At 41.6% G+C, this 16,323-nt stretch overlaps 2 protein-coding genes across 8 annotated transcripts in view; one reads left to right on the top strand and one right to left on the bottom strand.

Annotated features, from left to right (window-relative positions):
* SLC35A5 (solute carrier family 35 member A5) overlaps window positions 1–15,292 on the bottom strand; it is a 143,799-nt gene extending 128,507 nt beyond the window's left edge. For 2 of the 4 annotated variants that reach the window (XM_085622973.1, XM_085622975.1), the window contains exon 1: window positions 15,124–15,292. The gene's annotated coding sequence lies outside the window, so the exon portion shown is untranslated. The remainder of the gene's footprint in view (window positions 1–15,123) is intronic. The other 2 variants (XM_085622974.1, XM_085622976.1) reach the window with 1 other exon arrangement.
* A 67-nt stretch (window positions 15,293–15,359) lies between these two features.
* The window catches only part of ATG3 (autophagy related 3), a 272,476-nt gene continuing 271,512 nt past the window's right edge, over window positions 15,360–16,323 (top strand). The window contains exon 1 of one of the 4 annotated variants that reach the window (XM_085622981.1): window positions 15,360–15,427. The gene's annotated coding sequence lies outside the window, so the exon portion shown is untranslated. Of the gene's footprint in view, window positions 15,428–15,798; window positions 16,170–16,323 lie in introns of those variants that run through there. The other 3 variants (XM_085622977.1, XM_085622978.1, XM_085622980.1) reach the window with 3 other exon arrangements.

The following is a 16,323-nucleotide window of genomic DNA, read 5'->3' on the forward strand; positions in this document are numbered from 1 at the left end:
ACTGTGGGTGGCAGTAGGTCATAGCCAATGTTAGTACAGTGGTGAAACAACTATTAGTTTCCTTTTATTATTAAATGTTGATTCAATGCATTATATTTTATTCCAATTAAGATTATTCGTTTAAATCCGATATATGCAAGGTCTAGAAGCAAGATGGTGCCTGTGTAGGACACAGGTGGGATCGCTCCTACCGTAATGCTCCCCAGTAACCAAAGGAAAAGGACTGTTTTGCCGGAATATGATATCCGGACCGTACCTTTCCTGCATATTAGGTGTTGTGCACCGGGAGCCATTCTGCGGACGAAGAGGGGACCACAGACTCTGGCGGGTTGCTCTTTTGACGTTGCCTGGCTCCTGACGCTGTTCCTATGGCTCCGACACTCCCTGCTTCTTTGTTGCGGTGGAGTCAGAATCGCGTCCAAAGACTTAAAGGTGCCTGGTCATGGATAGCGGAAAACCAGCCTGAATACAGGAGTGCAGAAGGGGGGGCTTCCTTCCTCCTTCTCCTCCCAGGACACTGGTAAAGGGACGGGGGCAAGAAGGGGCTGTGGATAGAGGGGGGTCCAAATCTAGCAGCTTGGAGTGCGGAACCCGGACCCGTCCACGGAAGACTGGGACACATGGGGCACATAAACAATCCCTAATTACTACCCTGTTTTCAGGAGCAGCAAGGCAGTTGACTAGAAGGTAAGCAAGGGGGAGTTCTAACCACCAGGCTGACCGAGGAAGGAGTGGAGGGAAAGGTAGATGCCCCCTCCCCAGAAGATCAATTGGACTTGGGGACAGTGAGTAATCTCAGTTCTGTGCAGAGACATTAAATCCCACTATTGGTTCCCAAACTAACCCCATAACTAGTATAGGGGGGCAGGTAGAGGTTGCTCCTATTATGGCGACCCCAGAGGATACTAGAGGAGATGCCCTGAATAAAGTGATTGATAATGGGGGCCAGGATCAAGATAGAAGCAAGTAGACGCAAGCAAGCAGGAGGCATAAGGAAGTGTGATGTCCAATCCAATCTGCGAATATTGGCCAGCTAAAGGCTCGCATTGAAAATAGTACTGGGTTTGCCTCGGAGCTAGTGCAAGATCTGGGGAGGGTGGCAAATGAGCTACCCCATGCATTGCTAAATCTCCCGATGTCGGAGACAAGTTCTATTCATTGACGGATGAGTCATACTTTCGAATATTGGAGAATCATCATCCTGCTTAACTAATGATCCAGCTTCAGAATCTTCTTCCAGTGATGCACAAGAAGAGGCTGCTTACGCAACCGAACGTAAGTGGTTGGGGTGAGGATCGCGGGGAAAGAAGCAGAGGGTCAAGAGAGGGCGAGCAAATGGAGAAGTCACTAAAGGCAGTAGAGGGGTCGGCTCCCTGGGGAATCTTCAATGGGACTACTCTGCTTCACGGCTGGCATTTTCTGGGGGGAACCTGAAAGATCTGTCAAAGAGGGGTATTACGGTAACCTCCCTCGGTAAAGGGATCTCTGGCCACAATCCTTCAAACCATAAGACAAGTTCAAGATGAAGCAAGGAGCTTGAGTCGCCGGGTGAGGCACGCTACTAAGAATCTGCACGGGACTGAGATCTTTTTTTTAAAAATAAATAAATAAAACATGCTCTGATATTGCTGGCAGATTCCGAATCTGATGTTAAGAAGCTTCACAGGCAGCAACAATGGTCGCTGTCTTATGGAAACTTGAAGAGTATGAGAATAGGCAGAAACGTAGTAACTTGAGAGTCTCGGGGATCCCCTAGCGGTGGAAGGCCCTGATGTACGTGCCTATATTATTTCTCTCTTCAAGGGGGCCTTCCCTGAGAAAACCCATTGGGACTGGAGCCCAGAGATACAACATGCCCACAGGTTCCCCCTAAATGATGAAGTCTCGATCCAATGATACCGAAAGACCTAGAGCGATCTTGGTATATTCTGAGAACATTCAATTGCGGCAAGAAATTTACGATCAAGCTCATCCCAATGCAAGGAAGGTGTTTGGATATGTGTAGTTCTTTATAAGACCTGACTTTGCCCATGCCACAGTGGAGAGGTGGTGGCGGACGCGACAGCTGTTCAACCCTTTCAAGCAGCATGGAGCAGATGTTTTTCTCCTACATCCTGCCCACTAAAAAGTAACTTACAAAGGGCAAACACAAAGTTTTACTTCGGAAATTAGCACACAGGAGTATCTGAAAGAAATAGTTGGAGGAAATGTAGATTAAATATGGCTAAGTAAACAGCTAGGGATCCATGCTCTCGGTGTCCGGATTAATGATAGGTGGTACTACCTATTAGATAGTAAACACTTTGGGGTTCTAAGGATAATTTAGTCCTCATTTAATTTGGTTAGAGGGGCTGTTTAGTTTAAGGGGGGCCTTATTTTTTGTTTGGTGGTGTTCTTTTCTATTTTTTGCTTTTTGTATTATTTAAGGGGGGGCACGGGTTAGGAGTGATCCGAGAGGCACTCTTGCATAGGCGCCATCATTCAGGCTCTCGCCGGATTGCTTATTTGGTGGGAGGGAGGGGTTTCCAGGAGGAGGGGGTTAGGGGGGGGGGGGGGTGGATAGGTAGGATGCTACGCGGGAGGAGAAATGGGCTCAAGGAAATACAGGAAGAGATTGCGTTGCCTTGGATAGGAAGATATTTTTCCTGGGTGGTTAGGGACAAGGAGTTAAGTGCGAGATGGGTAAGAAAGGATGTAGGAGACCAGGCCAATGTCTAAACTAAGAATCGCCATGGTGAACATCTGTGGCCTCAATGATAGGAAAAAGATGGCCAGGGTAATCTTGGAGTTGCAAAACTAAGAGGCAGATATAGTATGCCTTCAAGAGACCCACATTGAGGGAACGCAGCTGCCTTTATTGGACACTTTAGGTTTTAAACTAATTGCGGGCACACGTCAAAATACACAGACTTGTGGGGTGGCTGTTTTGGCTAAAAGGGATCCGGCTCATTTTTTTTCACGTATTCATATTGATAGTCGGGGGAGATAGGTTATTCTGGAATTTCGGTGTAATGTGTGCATTTTTACATTATGTTCTTTATACGGGCCAATTTTAGATGATGCTGGGCTATATGACTGGTTGAATAATGAGCTTGTGCCTTGGCCAACTCCCATTATTGTATGTGGAGACTTAAACATCAATTTGGCCAATAGTTGGTTGTGCGCGGAACAATACAAGTACTATGGCCGGAAACCCAGGGTATTCCGGTCTCTTAAAAGTATGTGTAAAGATCATAACCTGATGGATGTTAGGCAGAGCAGGAAGCCAACTGAACATGGCTTCACCCCATCAATCACACGCCCGTCTTGATTTTTTTTTTGTTTCACATGCTATAATTCATGACTGTGATATCAAACTTTTCCCCCGGGTCATGTCTGACCACAACCCTCTAGTTTTGGTAATTAAGGAATGGGTGTCCCGTACAAGAGGCAGCCAATGGAGCTTTGAGTGGGCAATACTGGATAATGAAAAATACGCAAGCAGGATTGCAACGTTCCTTAGTGAGAATTTTGGTAGCACTTCCCTAGAAATAGTTTGGGACACTTTAAAAGCTGGAATTCGTGGGGAAACTCTTCAGTTTCACTGACTAGGGTAAGGAAGGAGAAGCAAAAGATGCGAGAATTATATGCCCTATTAGCTCGGGAAGAAGAGAAATTAATAACCACTACACAATAGGGGAGCGACTGTCAGGGAGAGCAGATAGGAGTCATGATGGGTAAAGCAACCATAAATGATATTGCGATAATGAAAATAGCTGCAAAATTCTTAGTTTGCAGCAAACATGCTTAAGAATACGGAGAACAAGTGGGGGGCATGTTAGCTATAAGGACAAGGAAAAAGAATGGCCAGAATGAAATTAGGGAGATCAGGGACCCCGATCTGAGTATTATTTCTGATCCTGTGGGAATAAGATCTGCATTTAAAAGATTCTACTAGAAATTGTATCTTGAAACTGGTACGGGGATCAGGAAGATATTTCTAATTATTTATATCTAAGTGAAATCTTAAAATTTGATGAAGATGATCAGGCAGGATTGAAAGGGATGCCTCTGTGGAAAGAGATTCTTACTGCTATCTCATCATTGGCAATTGGGGAAGCCGATGGTGAAGATGGAATTCTAACAGAGTTCTATAGGACATTTGCATTGGAGCTTAGGGACTGTCTTGTGAGACTCTTTAAAACATATTTTTGAAGGTAATAAACCCCCTCCATCTTGGTCACAAGCAAAGATAGTAGTTCTACCCAAAAAAAACAAGTCTGCCAGGGAGCTCGGATCATTTAGGCTGATCACGCATATTCTAGAATCTTAGCCTCACACTTGTACCCCCCCTATTAGTAAAGTAGTAAGCGGACGGCAACATGGATTTATACCCGGGAGGAGCACTACAGACCACATTTGGCAGGTAATTACGTTGTTCGACGCCGCCCAGGTAACAGGACACCCTATAGCCTTAATTTTGTTAGATGCCGAGAAGGCTTTTAATAGGGTCTCCTGGGGATACCTGTGGGAAGTGCTCGAGCAAATAAATATAGGAACCGAATTTAGGCAAGCGCTCAAGGCGCTTTATCATAAATCTGAGGCCAGGGTGTTTGTGGCCGGGGAGCTCTTGGAGACATTTTCAGTTCTAAAAGGGACGAGGCAGGGCTGCCCCTGTTCCCCATTGCTATTTTCCCTTTAAATTGACCCGTTTATTTGCAGGCTAAAAGCGAATGTAAAGATTTGCCCGATGACATAATGGGTCGGATACTAAAACGCTTGCATACACGGATGACAACGCTGTAGTGACGCCTGAGCCTGCTACGGTCATGGTGGAAATTGAGAAAAAAGCAGGGGAATTTTCACATATCCCGGGTTACTCACTAATTAAAGATAAAACCGTAATTTTGGTTAATAGCACAATATCCTGCAGGATTCACAGGTGGCTACAAGTGCAACATATTTGGTCGTAGCTATCACGCCTGATGTGGATTGTATTGGGGATAATTTTGAGCCTCTAATTGAAAAATCTAAGAAAGAGCTGCAGAGGCTAAATAACTTGCAGTTATCCCTGGCAGGTCGAAGCAATGTCATTGAAATCATTTTCTTTCCCAAGATTCTTTATTTTTTTAGGGCCATTTCGCTATGAATAAGCAATGTATGTTTTAAAAATTAAATGATATAATTTCCCGATTTGTGTGTGCCTATTTCAAACCTAGGTATGCGATTAAATTTTTGACGCTCCCAAACCTAAAGCTGTATTACTGGGCTACAGTGTTATAGAATCTTGGCCTTCTAAAACCCTGTGGACTGCAGGTGTAGTTTATTTTCCCTCTTCATTTAAGTTATTGATAGGTGAAGGGGTGTGGGGGAATCTATGGAGACAAATCGAACTAAGTTACTTCAAGCAATTTTGTTTTAAGACCTTGCAGAACGCATTTGAGATCCGGTCTACAGTCTACAATCCGCAAGCTGATGGGTCTAGGCCGACTTACTTCTACAATCCTCTGAAGGATAATCTAATTCTACCAGGAATTTTTTCAGACCAATATATGTCACGGTGGGTTAACACTGGCTTAAAAAAGGTGGGCCTGTTTTTCTCCAGAAGAGGGATAAAATAATTTCAAGAAATTAGAGAAGAATTTGGTCTCAGTCATAAGAATGTTTTTTAATTTCTACAAGGAAGGGATTTTTTTTTCCGCAAAACTGGAAGGGCAATAGGATTTCAGCAGTGTAACTTGGTGGATGCCTTGATAGCTGAACATAAACCCTCAATAGGGTTTATCTATTTGTTCCTCAATAAATACACGAGGGACGTCAGGAGCGGTTGAGGTTAGGCACAATGCACCTTAAGCTTGTGGTTATATAATGCACCTTGGCACTTTGATTGTCTCTAGTGCATTAACATATATTTTCTTTGATTCTTCTCTTTCTATCCTTTTTTGGTATTAATTTTATGAATCTGATTGATTTCCCTCTGAAAATGCATGGCAACAGTGATTAAAGCTTTTATTTTTGCTTTTGTGAATCCAATGGTGTAGCGAGGGTGGGTGTTTTTTTTTCTTGGGTGAAAATGGTGGTCTTATTGCGTTTTCTATCATGTATTAAGAATTAATAAATGACAAAAAAATATTATTTTTTAAAAAAATCAGATATATGCATTTTAGGCTTTAAAAATGTGTTCTTTATAAAGTTGCAATTTTCCCTTAGCAAGCATAATAATTCATTGGCATTTCTGCAAATGTTGCATTATTTGTTCGGTGCATGTTTCATCTTATATACAAAGGACATTCTCGGTGAGAAAATCAACTAACTCGATGCGATAGGCTGTTACACTGTATATTTCTTACCATTGACACACTGTGAGGCCCGGAAAGCCAAGTCGTTCACATGAAGTGCTTGGGAAAGAATGCAGGAGTAACTAAAATGTATTTGGTGACTACATATGTACACTAATCATAAGATGGACTGACTGGTGAAGTGATACTACCTCATTAAGGTGTCATAGAGACTATAAAAGAAGAGACCCTAAATGAGGAGCATCGCAAAATCTCCCAACGCCTTTTGATTCGCAATGCTACTTTTCTTTCCATGGGACACAACTCATCAAGCTTTTGATGTTGATCTTACATTGCAACGCCATCATTTTTCCCAATCTTGGACTGCTTTTTTGCTGATGCTGCTGCCTTTGTGAATTTGACCTGCGATCCTTCATTGCCTAACTAATTGATTTTGCTTTATATTTTCTTTTTGCCCATGCTTATGAACTCGAACTTAAAGGACTTTAAATTGATTCTTCTTACCCCTTTGCTTTAAATCTTTAGATGCTGTTAAAGAGGACCGAACTATCCTCCTGCCTTTAATGGTTTGGTTCAGGGGTCCCCTCTAGAAGGGACTCCTGAGTGCATGGAATAATGAATCTGACACTGGAATCAGTGCAGGTTTATTATTCTGAGATGTTTGATACCAAACATCCCAGGATTGAGTAAAGCCATTATGGTGCTAGGAAACTCTTAATGACCAGTTTCTAGAAAATATACTCAGGATGGCATTACAGAGCACTAATAATGGCCTTAGATATTATAGGGACCCGTCTGCTCATGCAGCTAGGTCATCACATGAGGTATAGGGTACGCTGCCTTAAGGGTGACTTACCTAGGCCTCATGCAGTGCTGGCAGCCATGGCACACAGGGATTTGTGGAACAATGGGGCCAAGTCCCTGGAGGCGGTTTGAGCAAGGTGTGCACCACTATAAAGAAATGTTTTGTTTCCAAATGAACGATTTATAAGCACATCATTATTATATGACTGACCAAATCACATTTATAACAATTGACTTCCTGGTCAACATGCTCATACAACATTCAGTGCGGTAAATGAACAAAAATGAAAGCTTTTACACAACAAAATCATAATTATTCAACAATAGTGATTAGTCCAGTTGAGATGACATATGCCCAATGCATTTCCAGACCACATGTCCCTTTTTCAGGGGCCAATTTGAAAAAGACAAATATAGTCGATAAGCCATTTGCAATGCACGGACATGTGTATATAAACCCTGCTTTATTACAAGATAATCTATTGTGTCCTGAAAAAGTCTGAGTATATCACCGTTCATCATGTTTGTTGGGGGTGAATTGTGTGTATCCATGCCCAGTCGCCTTAAAGCCACTATGATTTCCACTCCACAAAACACTGCACAACGTCCATGATATTTAAGTATCTAGAGACACTTGAGATACAACCACCCTAGATGTTGTGCTGCCGTTCATCTCATGCCACCGTGCCATTAAAGAATTAAACAACACAATGCTTCACACTGCGTCAAACCATTGCCAGTAGCATTCAAACTGCCCTAATTTATCCCTATGCATCTTATGCCACCGATGCGTGACCAAAATTGTGCCTGTGTGAATTTCATTGTTATGCGTCTTGTGCAGCAAAAACATACTTACTAATATCGCTCGGCGTGCTGCCTTCAACAGTCACTCAGTGTCGACACTGGGCGTGAACTGTAACCGTCACTGGAAATACTATACGATTAACACCCAAGACAATGGACTAAGATAGTGCTGCTTCTCAGGTTTCTTCATGAGCGCCAAATTCTCATGGGCGCCATGTTTGAATGGAGACAATATTGGAAGTGAAACCCACTGTGTGGCGCTAATCTATAGAACAAAGTAACAAGCCACTGAGATTAATCCCGTCAATAAACCTCTTGTGAAATACTAGAAATACAGGGTGTTAGTATTAAAATAAGTTGTTCAACAATACAACCTTCAAACAATTGGTCCACAACAAAATTGATAGTCTCAAATGTGTTACAAATGACCCAAAGTGTTGGTAAAGAATTGTGTCAATAGGGGATGGCGAGGTAGGTCTGGAAAGTAATTCAAAATATTACATTTTGAACTATGATATCGTTGTGGTGATTATACTGTGACCCTCATACAATAGGCAAAGATTTCAAAGGAAACACCACATATCTAGTTTGTCATTGAGTCCCTTGGGGTTCATTGTGTCTAATCTGTTAATCCAGTAGATTTCTCTTTGTGACAAAAAAAATTTAATTGTCTCTGCCTAGATGATTTGTGAGTACCTCTAAAATCTGGAACCTGATTTGAGCAATAGAGTGTCTGTGTTCAGTCCAACGTACTGCTATATTGGAATTAACGTTAGGATTACGTATCCTGCTCTTGTGCTCGGTTAATCTGGTCTTTATTTTTCTCTCGGACCTCCCTAAAGAGAGCAAACCACACAGACATTTGATAGAGTAAATAACATTGCTCAAGTTGCAATCAGCAGAGCGGATCATACAAATGTTCTCTTGTGTCCTGGGATGCACCAGGATATTACCTGTTGTAACATTGTTGCAATGAATACAGTTCAAGCATTTTTTGGTAACCTTGGTCTGATGATGCGGAGGTGGTTTCTTTGTCGATAGGATTTCCTTTATGTTTCTTGATCTTGTATACACGAAAAGCGTTTTTTGTTTAAAGAGCCCGTGGAAATCTGGTTCATGTTGTAGCAAGTCCCAGCATTGTTGATTATTTTTTTAATCTCTCTAGATTTTGTAGAGAATTTAGACACAAATACTACCCTTGCCAATTTGCCTTTTATTTTCTTTTGCAAGAGTTTCCTGCGATCCATGGAGAGTGCTTGGTGCTCATGATCCTCTAGTAATTTGAGAGGATACCCTCTGTTCTGAAATGTTTCTTTCTGGTTTTCCAACTTTGCTTTGCAGGTTGTCAAAACACAGGATATTCGCCTAGTTTTCAGGAATTGAGAGTAGAGTAAATTATTGAATAAACGGGAATGATGAAACCTTTGGAACAATAAGGCGTTTCTGTCTGTCTGTTTTTTGTAGACACTTATGTTTAATCTGGTATCACACGTCAAGAAACGAAAAACTGGACCTACTGATCATCTGAGTAAATTGAATCCTAGGATTTCTAGTATTTAAAGTATTGTTGTTGTCTTCCAAAGAGGCCCTGGTGTTCTTACACACCAAGAAAATTTTATCTATGTACCACAGAAAAATAATTGTCTGTCCATTGGGGATTCGGAAGTATATGCTCATGTTTGAACTTCGTCATTTAAGTATTTTCATATGTCGGTGCCCCTGCAAAACCCATAGAGGTTACGCTTAGTTGGAGAAAAATGTATTGTTCCATTCAAAGTAACTGCGGTGAAGGCATAAATGAAGGAGTTCTAAGAGAAAAACTTTGTCGGCTCTTATGTTGGTTTGACCTAGTAGTGCCCACTTGATTGCTTCCAGCCCTTTCTAATGGGAAATTGAAGTATACTGGGAAACAACGTCAATGCTGCAGAGGTACCATTCTTCATCCCCTCTTTGTGGAAGTTCTTCCAAACGTCGTAGAAAATCTGTGGTTTCTTGATATGTGCACAAGGATTGTACGAAGGGTTGAAGAAAACAATCAAGATATTGCCCAAGGGGTTCAAACAAAGAACCACATCTGGAGACTATAGGTCGAAACGGAGGATCCACCAGGCTCTTGTGGACTTTGGGGAGCATACATAGTTTCGGTCTGCGTGGAAATTTGGTCCGAAATCTTTTGCTGTTTTCGTCGATCCAGTCTAAATCAAGTGCTTTAGCCAGTATTCTGTTCAATAATGTGGATCTCTCAGCTGTGTGATCTTTATCCAGAAGCAAATAAATGGATTGGTTTTCAAAGTGTTCCTTAATCTTGGCCTGGTAGAAAGACAAGTCCATCATCACCAGGGCTTCCCATTTGTCTGCTTTTTGAAAGACGACATCTGGATTTCGAACAAGCAATTGCAGAGTACTGTATTCTGCTCTGCTTAAGTTGGGTATGTTCTTGGAAGTTTAACGCGGTGAGATCTTTTTTTACTAGAAGTTCAAACGTTTCTAAAATGTTGTGAGATACGGGTGCCTGAAAGGTGTTTTAGGCTTGAAAACCAGTTTATTTGGATCGTCTGATGTAACCTGTGTGGGTGCCACATTCTCAAAAAAGTTCCTTAACCTAAGGATTCTCATGAATTTGAAAAGAGCCACTTCACTTTCCGAGGCTGTACTGTTGTAGGTAGGAACAAACCAAGTGCCTCTATTGAGCACTGCTCTTTGAATGGATGAGATGTAAATCATGAGGCTTTGTTCTGGCTCCTCAGGTTTTTCTTGTTTTTTTCTTTTTTTCTCAGAAAGTTTGTTGTGGTTACTTGTTGTTTGTCCTGCGTTTGATCAGACGGTTGTCCTGAGTCCGGGATTTTGGACAATAAAGAAACCATGGAATTATTTTCTGTATTCTCAATGTCCATTGATGTGTTTTGCAGGTTGCCAGGTCTTAATGCTGGGGTTTTGATATAAGCTTGTGACGTTTGTGTGTCTTTATCGGACACTACACTTTCTTCCGAAGACATATTATTTTTGGGGGTAAATCTCCTTTGGGCATACACTTCTGCCCATGTGTATGTCTAGTTCAACTTGTAATCCTTAGTGTCTCGTTTAAATTTCCTTAACTTAGTCTCTTGTAGTTCCTTCCCAAATGGAAGTTCTTGAATAAATGTGAACTGAATTATAGTAGGGATCCACACAAGCAGTAAAAATCTCTTATGGTATACTTGAAGATTATGCTTTATTATTGGGTACCTAGATATGATTAAAATAAGGACAGTACTGGGTATTAGATGAGATATAATTGCTCATCCACCTGTGTAACTAAGCCAACATATTTCGGCCCTTTGAAAAGTCCATTCAGACTCTGGCCGCCATCAGGGACATCCCGGTCTAGCGACACACTCGTACCATGCAGAGTCATTTCATAGACTAAAACATACATATACATCTCTCAGTGAGTCAGAAAATTCTTAATACGGGTGCAGAGTGCTGCCCAGGACTTATACCTCAATTTATAGCCAGTATTGACATTATTTTAATGATATTTAGGGTACCGAATAATAAAGGTTAATCTTCAGGTAAACGCTAAGATATTTTTTACTTCTTAACTGGATCCCTACTATAATCCAGTTCACGTGTATTTAAGAACTTCCAGAAACAATTGAGTCCATCAGGTAATCTACCTGCCATGGTGTGGATAATTGCTTATGATGAAGCATGCCAGAATAAGTTGTGGGTGAGGCAATTCTTCCAAAAGATTTTGGAATTCCCATGGGGTAAGCACATTTTCCACTAACCTCGGCATTTTCATGTGGATGTAGAGAACCTGGTGTAACAGTGTGGTTCTGCTGATTTAAGAGCATGCTTGCATCCAGCAGGAGCACACCATCACACCCTACCCCACCTCACACACACCATCAGCATACGTTCACGCTGTTCTCCAATACAGCCACACTGGGTACTCTCTCAAACTCAGCACAAGACTACTGTGACAACCAGAACTCTCTCCTACTTAACATGATCCACTACTAACACCCAGAACTGAACTCTACCACTCATGGTATGGTTTTCAGACCCAGTGTGCACACACTCAGCTTATGTGCACATCCAACAAGCTAATACCCAATGCACTCTTAACACCTAGCACACTTTCACAATAAATATTATCAGCACCAACCACTCTTTCACAGCTAGTAAACAGTCTCTTGACACACCACCATCATACCCTCAAATCCAGCACTCTGGTACACAGTGACGGTGAGAGTGCACAGTGTTTGAGAATGTGCTGGCTGAGCATTATTATAAGGCACAACAGCCTTGCACATCACACATACTTAGACATGCAATACACTTTCAAACTCCAATATAATTCCACCACAACTTACTTGCTCTCTCTCGCTCTATCAACCATAAGTACATAAGAATTCATTCTCATCTGACCACAGTGAATCTCACTAGTCCCTCCTTGTCATTCATAGGCAGGAGGCAGCCACAGGCAGGTCAAGCTCATTCAAAAGAATCAAAGCCTGTGCTTCCTTTTAGTTAGTTCAGTGACTTGAGAATCGGTCAATGTAATAGTTACAATTAAAACAAATACAATGGTAGCATAAAGAGAAAACCCTCTAAACAGAATATCTCTATAAACTTAGGAGTTTTTCATAATGGAGAAACTATGTCATGTGCCACAATTTCATACGACACAGGATCATACATACATGTTCATACGTCTGTACAGATCACATGCTTAATGATAAACAAGGCAACCTTCTCATTGTACTCCCTACAATTATCTTTAAGATAGAAACGGTCTGGAATTAAGCCCCAATGCAGGTGAAATGCTATCCTGTCATATAAGCAGGGCCACTGGAAATATGTGATTTTAATGCTGCAGCGTTTCCTAGATAATTATGGCTTGACACATTTGCCACATTATAAACCATCTGCTTCATAATATGCAGATTTCAACAATAAAAAACTGTTTCTAGCTCAAACGGATCAAAAGGTACTAAAAAGGCGGCAACCTGTGCTGCAGCATTGTAGAAAGGCCTTTGCAAAGGTTGGTTGGTCCCATGTCTGTTCCTTATTGTTGTATTTGGGTGTTAAACTGGTATCAATGAGGTGAAACCTTTGCCCAGATAATGTTAACGAGTAAAAATAGCAAAATAATGAAGTAATTCGATCACAAAATGTGCTTCATTACACTGTACGATTTGCCTTTTTTCTTGTTGTATAATTAGTCAATCTTACCACATAACCTGGTCATCCCATGCCTCATAATTCCACTGGCTCTGACTAACTAAATCAAGTGATCCTTGGCAGTTGATTAATCAAAAGAAATTAGACCACAAATAGTTACACCATAAGACTTTGCATTAAGGCTTTCTAGTCTGAAACCACTTTTTGAAAGAGGTTTACTCTAACAGTGTGCTCATGATTTCAGAGACCCATTGGAAGGGTGCAGTAGGATCAGGACGAGCCATTAAATGCCATAAATTCAGCTATATTAGGATCTTAACTCCATAAGGGTGTATATACCAACAGTGCAGCAGGTGCAGAGGCACCAGCACTAAGGAGTGTGAGGGAGCAACTACATGCCCAATTATGATCACTGCTTTCTATCTTGTCACATAGGAAGAGGTGCTTATTTTCCTTGAATGCATCAAAGTTAAAAGCCCATGCACCTGGCCTAAGCTGATTTTGTGAAAAGCAGCCATTCAGGAGTGTTCATAATTAAACATACCAAGTGTGAATTAATTCACTTTCCAACTAAGCTGTTTAATTGCCAGACTAGTTGCTATTCGTAAATTGCCTGAAACACCATTTGACTGAAATTGTGTTTCAGGCAACTTACATGCATGATAAGCGTGTGTGGTGACCACATACATTTCTACTCGACTTGATATCTAACAATTTTAATTATGGATGAAGAGCCAGGTCCATCCATCCAGGTTGTTGGATCCCAATCTTCATCACCAAGAAAGCAGGTATATGCAAGTAAGAACCACTGGAAGCAGGAATCAAATGTTGGATTTATTCAAAAGTCCAGAATGACGTTACAGCAAGCGGAGAGCTACACCCCACAGCTCCGACAGAAAATTGCTACTAGAACGCTCACACCTGAAGATTCTAAGGTGGACAGAACCACATAAAAAGATAGAGGAGATAGGACATATGGGATACAGTACCCTAACATACATTATAAGGTTACTGCAAGTCACAGAGAAGTTCTATAACCAGACAGAAGAACAAACCCAAAGGCCACATTCCTTTCTAATTTGATAAAACTACAAAGTGGCATGCAATATCCTTAACATGTATGCGGGGAGTAGTTTATTCCTTATAAATCATGGTCACAATATTACCTTTCCCACAAACCACTTAAATCCTTGGTGAATAACTTTTCCATATGAAAGAGAGAGTATGTTTGAAAACATTAAGAAAATAGAATTTCTAGTGCAAAATAAAACACATCAAAAAGGATGTTTGATATATGCTGCAGAACAATATTAGAATCAAGTTAATACAAGTCAGTTTTTTAATGCTCAGAGTATGTGGATACATTCAAGAAGTTTCTAACTTTTCTTTAATTACCTAAGGAGAGCAAAAAAATGCACGTGTTATAAAGATCTTCTTTCTACTTGACAACTTACAGCTAGAAAATCAACGCAGAAGAAAGAAAAGGCACATTTTGTTTTCTCAATCTATGAACAGCTGCTATAATTATGCTCGGTGACCTGACCTGCCTTTCCCCTAGGCTGCTGGCTCCACCAGCAGGCACAGGACGTCAGAACACAACTATACTTATTACAGAGGAGCTCTGTCCTCTTTTCTGTATAATAGGCGACTGAGTAGGTCACATATAAAGAAATTAGAAAAGGGGTTTTATACAGAAGAGTGTAGAATCCCATGTATTAAAGTAATGGCAACTGTAACATGTTCTGGATACAGTCAAGACGTGCAGAGGGCAGATTTACGCTGGATAAGTGAGACAGCAGAGGTGCTTCTGACCTACAGCCCATCCGTGTAGTATCGCCACTCCTATTTGCGTACATGCCGACATTTGGGAACAGACGAAACGGATGTGTGAAAAAAATTCAGAGGGTTAGTTTCCCCATCACCTTATATCGCTACGAAGAACACTGTAAGCAGGGAAAAGCTACAAGAAGAAAACGTTAATTCACAACACGCAAAAATACCGAAAGATTTTAATAAAGCAGAACCTAGCAGACTTTTATGCAGATATGAAGAAGTAAGCTGAACATACCTCAGTAATAACAATTTTCTGCCATTAGACACACTCCTGACGCAAGTCATACGCTAACATATGGCGGTGACCTGGCATTCAATATGAACACCCTGTTGAATGCAGCCGCTTCAGCAGCACTGAGCTACTTGTCTACTTCCTTCCTCCTCACCTGAGAGGACACGAGTCTAAACGCGTCATCAGCATACGCATGCTCGCTACGCTGTAAACAAAGAAAATCGACGAGCCACTAGACTGCGCACTTGAAACACAGTTTTTTGGGACTGACCATCATGGCCGCTGGTTTATCCATCCCTGGTTTTAGGTAGGTAGGGCTCCCCCTCCACCAACCAGCTGATCTTGTTGAAGTTACCTACACGTGAACATAGGTCACTTTTCTACAGTTGTGCTAAGTTTGAGGTGTTATCCATGCTACATGTGACTATTAGAAAATGTATATGCTGCCAGACCTAGGAAGACAAAGGGCGGTAAAGCAGGCTATGGGCATCTTTCGGGTTCGTTGAGTTAAACACAATATATTGAATGTGTGCGTTTTAGATTATAAATTTAAATGAGTGTCTTTTGTCCGTTTTTCTCCACCAAGAGAGGAGCGGGACACAAGCATTAGAGAATGAAAACATATGTCAGTAGAACTCAAATAGGAGACCTCCCATAAACGGCTTGTCCTCCTTTTATGCTCTCTAAACTGGCCCTCCGAGATATCTATGCCTCGCAAAGCGCATGCTCGGAGAATGATTGCGGAAGCGACTGGATCACGTGAAGTGCAGGGGAAAGGGGCGGGGAGTTGCTGAGACAGCGGCTTGCTGAGGAGGTGAGGGTCGTACTAGGCGGGGGAAGGGGTGTGGGGTCTGGACACTAACTGAGGGTTGCGACTCTGCTCCAACTCTGATGGAAATGTGACTGGTAAAAGTACTGAGCTGCTCTCCTATAGAAGGAACTGCATTTGATAAAGTCCCAGTAGTTGACACGCCAGGGAACAGGACGGACTCTGTGTTAACTACATATAACCGATGCTTAGCATTTTAAAGTAATAGAACGTCACCCACGTGAGTGACAGGCTTTTTCTTTGGAAGAGGGAAAGTTGGATGGGCACAGTAGATTTTACAATTATGAGTGGTTACTGACAGACATTTACCAGATGGTCATAGAGATTCCTACACGAGGGAAGGGGGCTCTGAGGACCCACGAGCACTCTATCGG

Source organism: Triturus cristatus, chromosome 8, assembly GCF_964204655.1.
Source record: "Triturus cristatus chromosome 8, aTriCri1.1, whole genome shotgun sequence".
Taxonomy (NCBI): domain Eukaryota; kingdom Metazoa; phylum Chordata; class Amphibia; order Caudata; family Salamandridae; genus Triturus; species Triturus cristatus.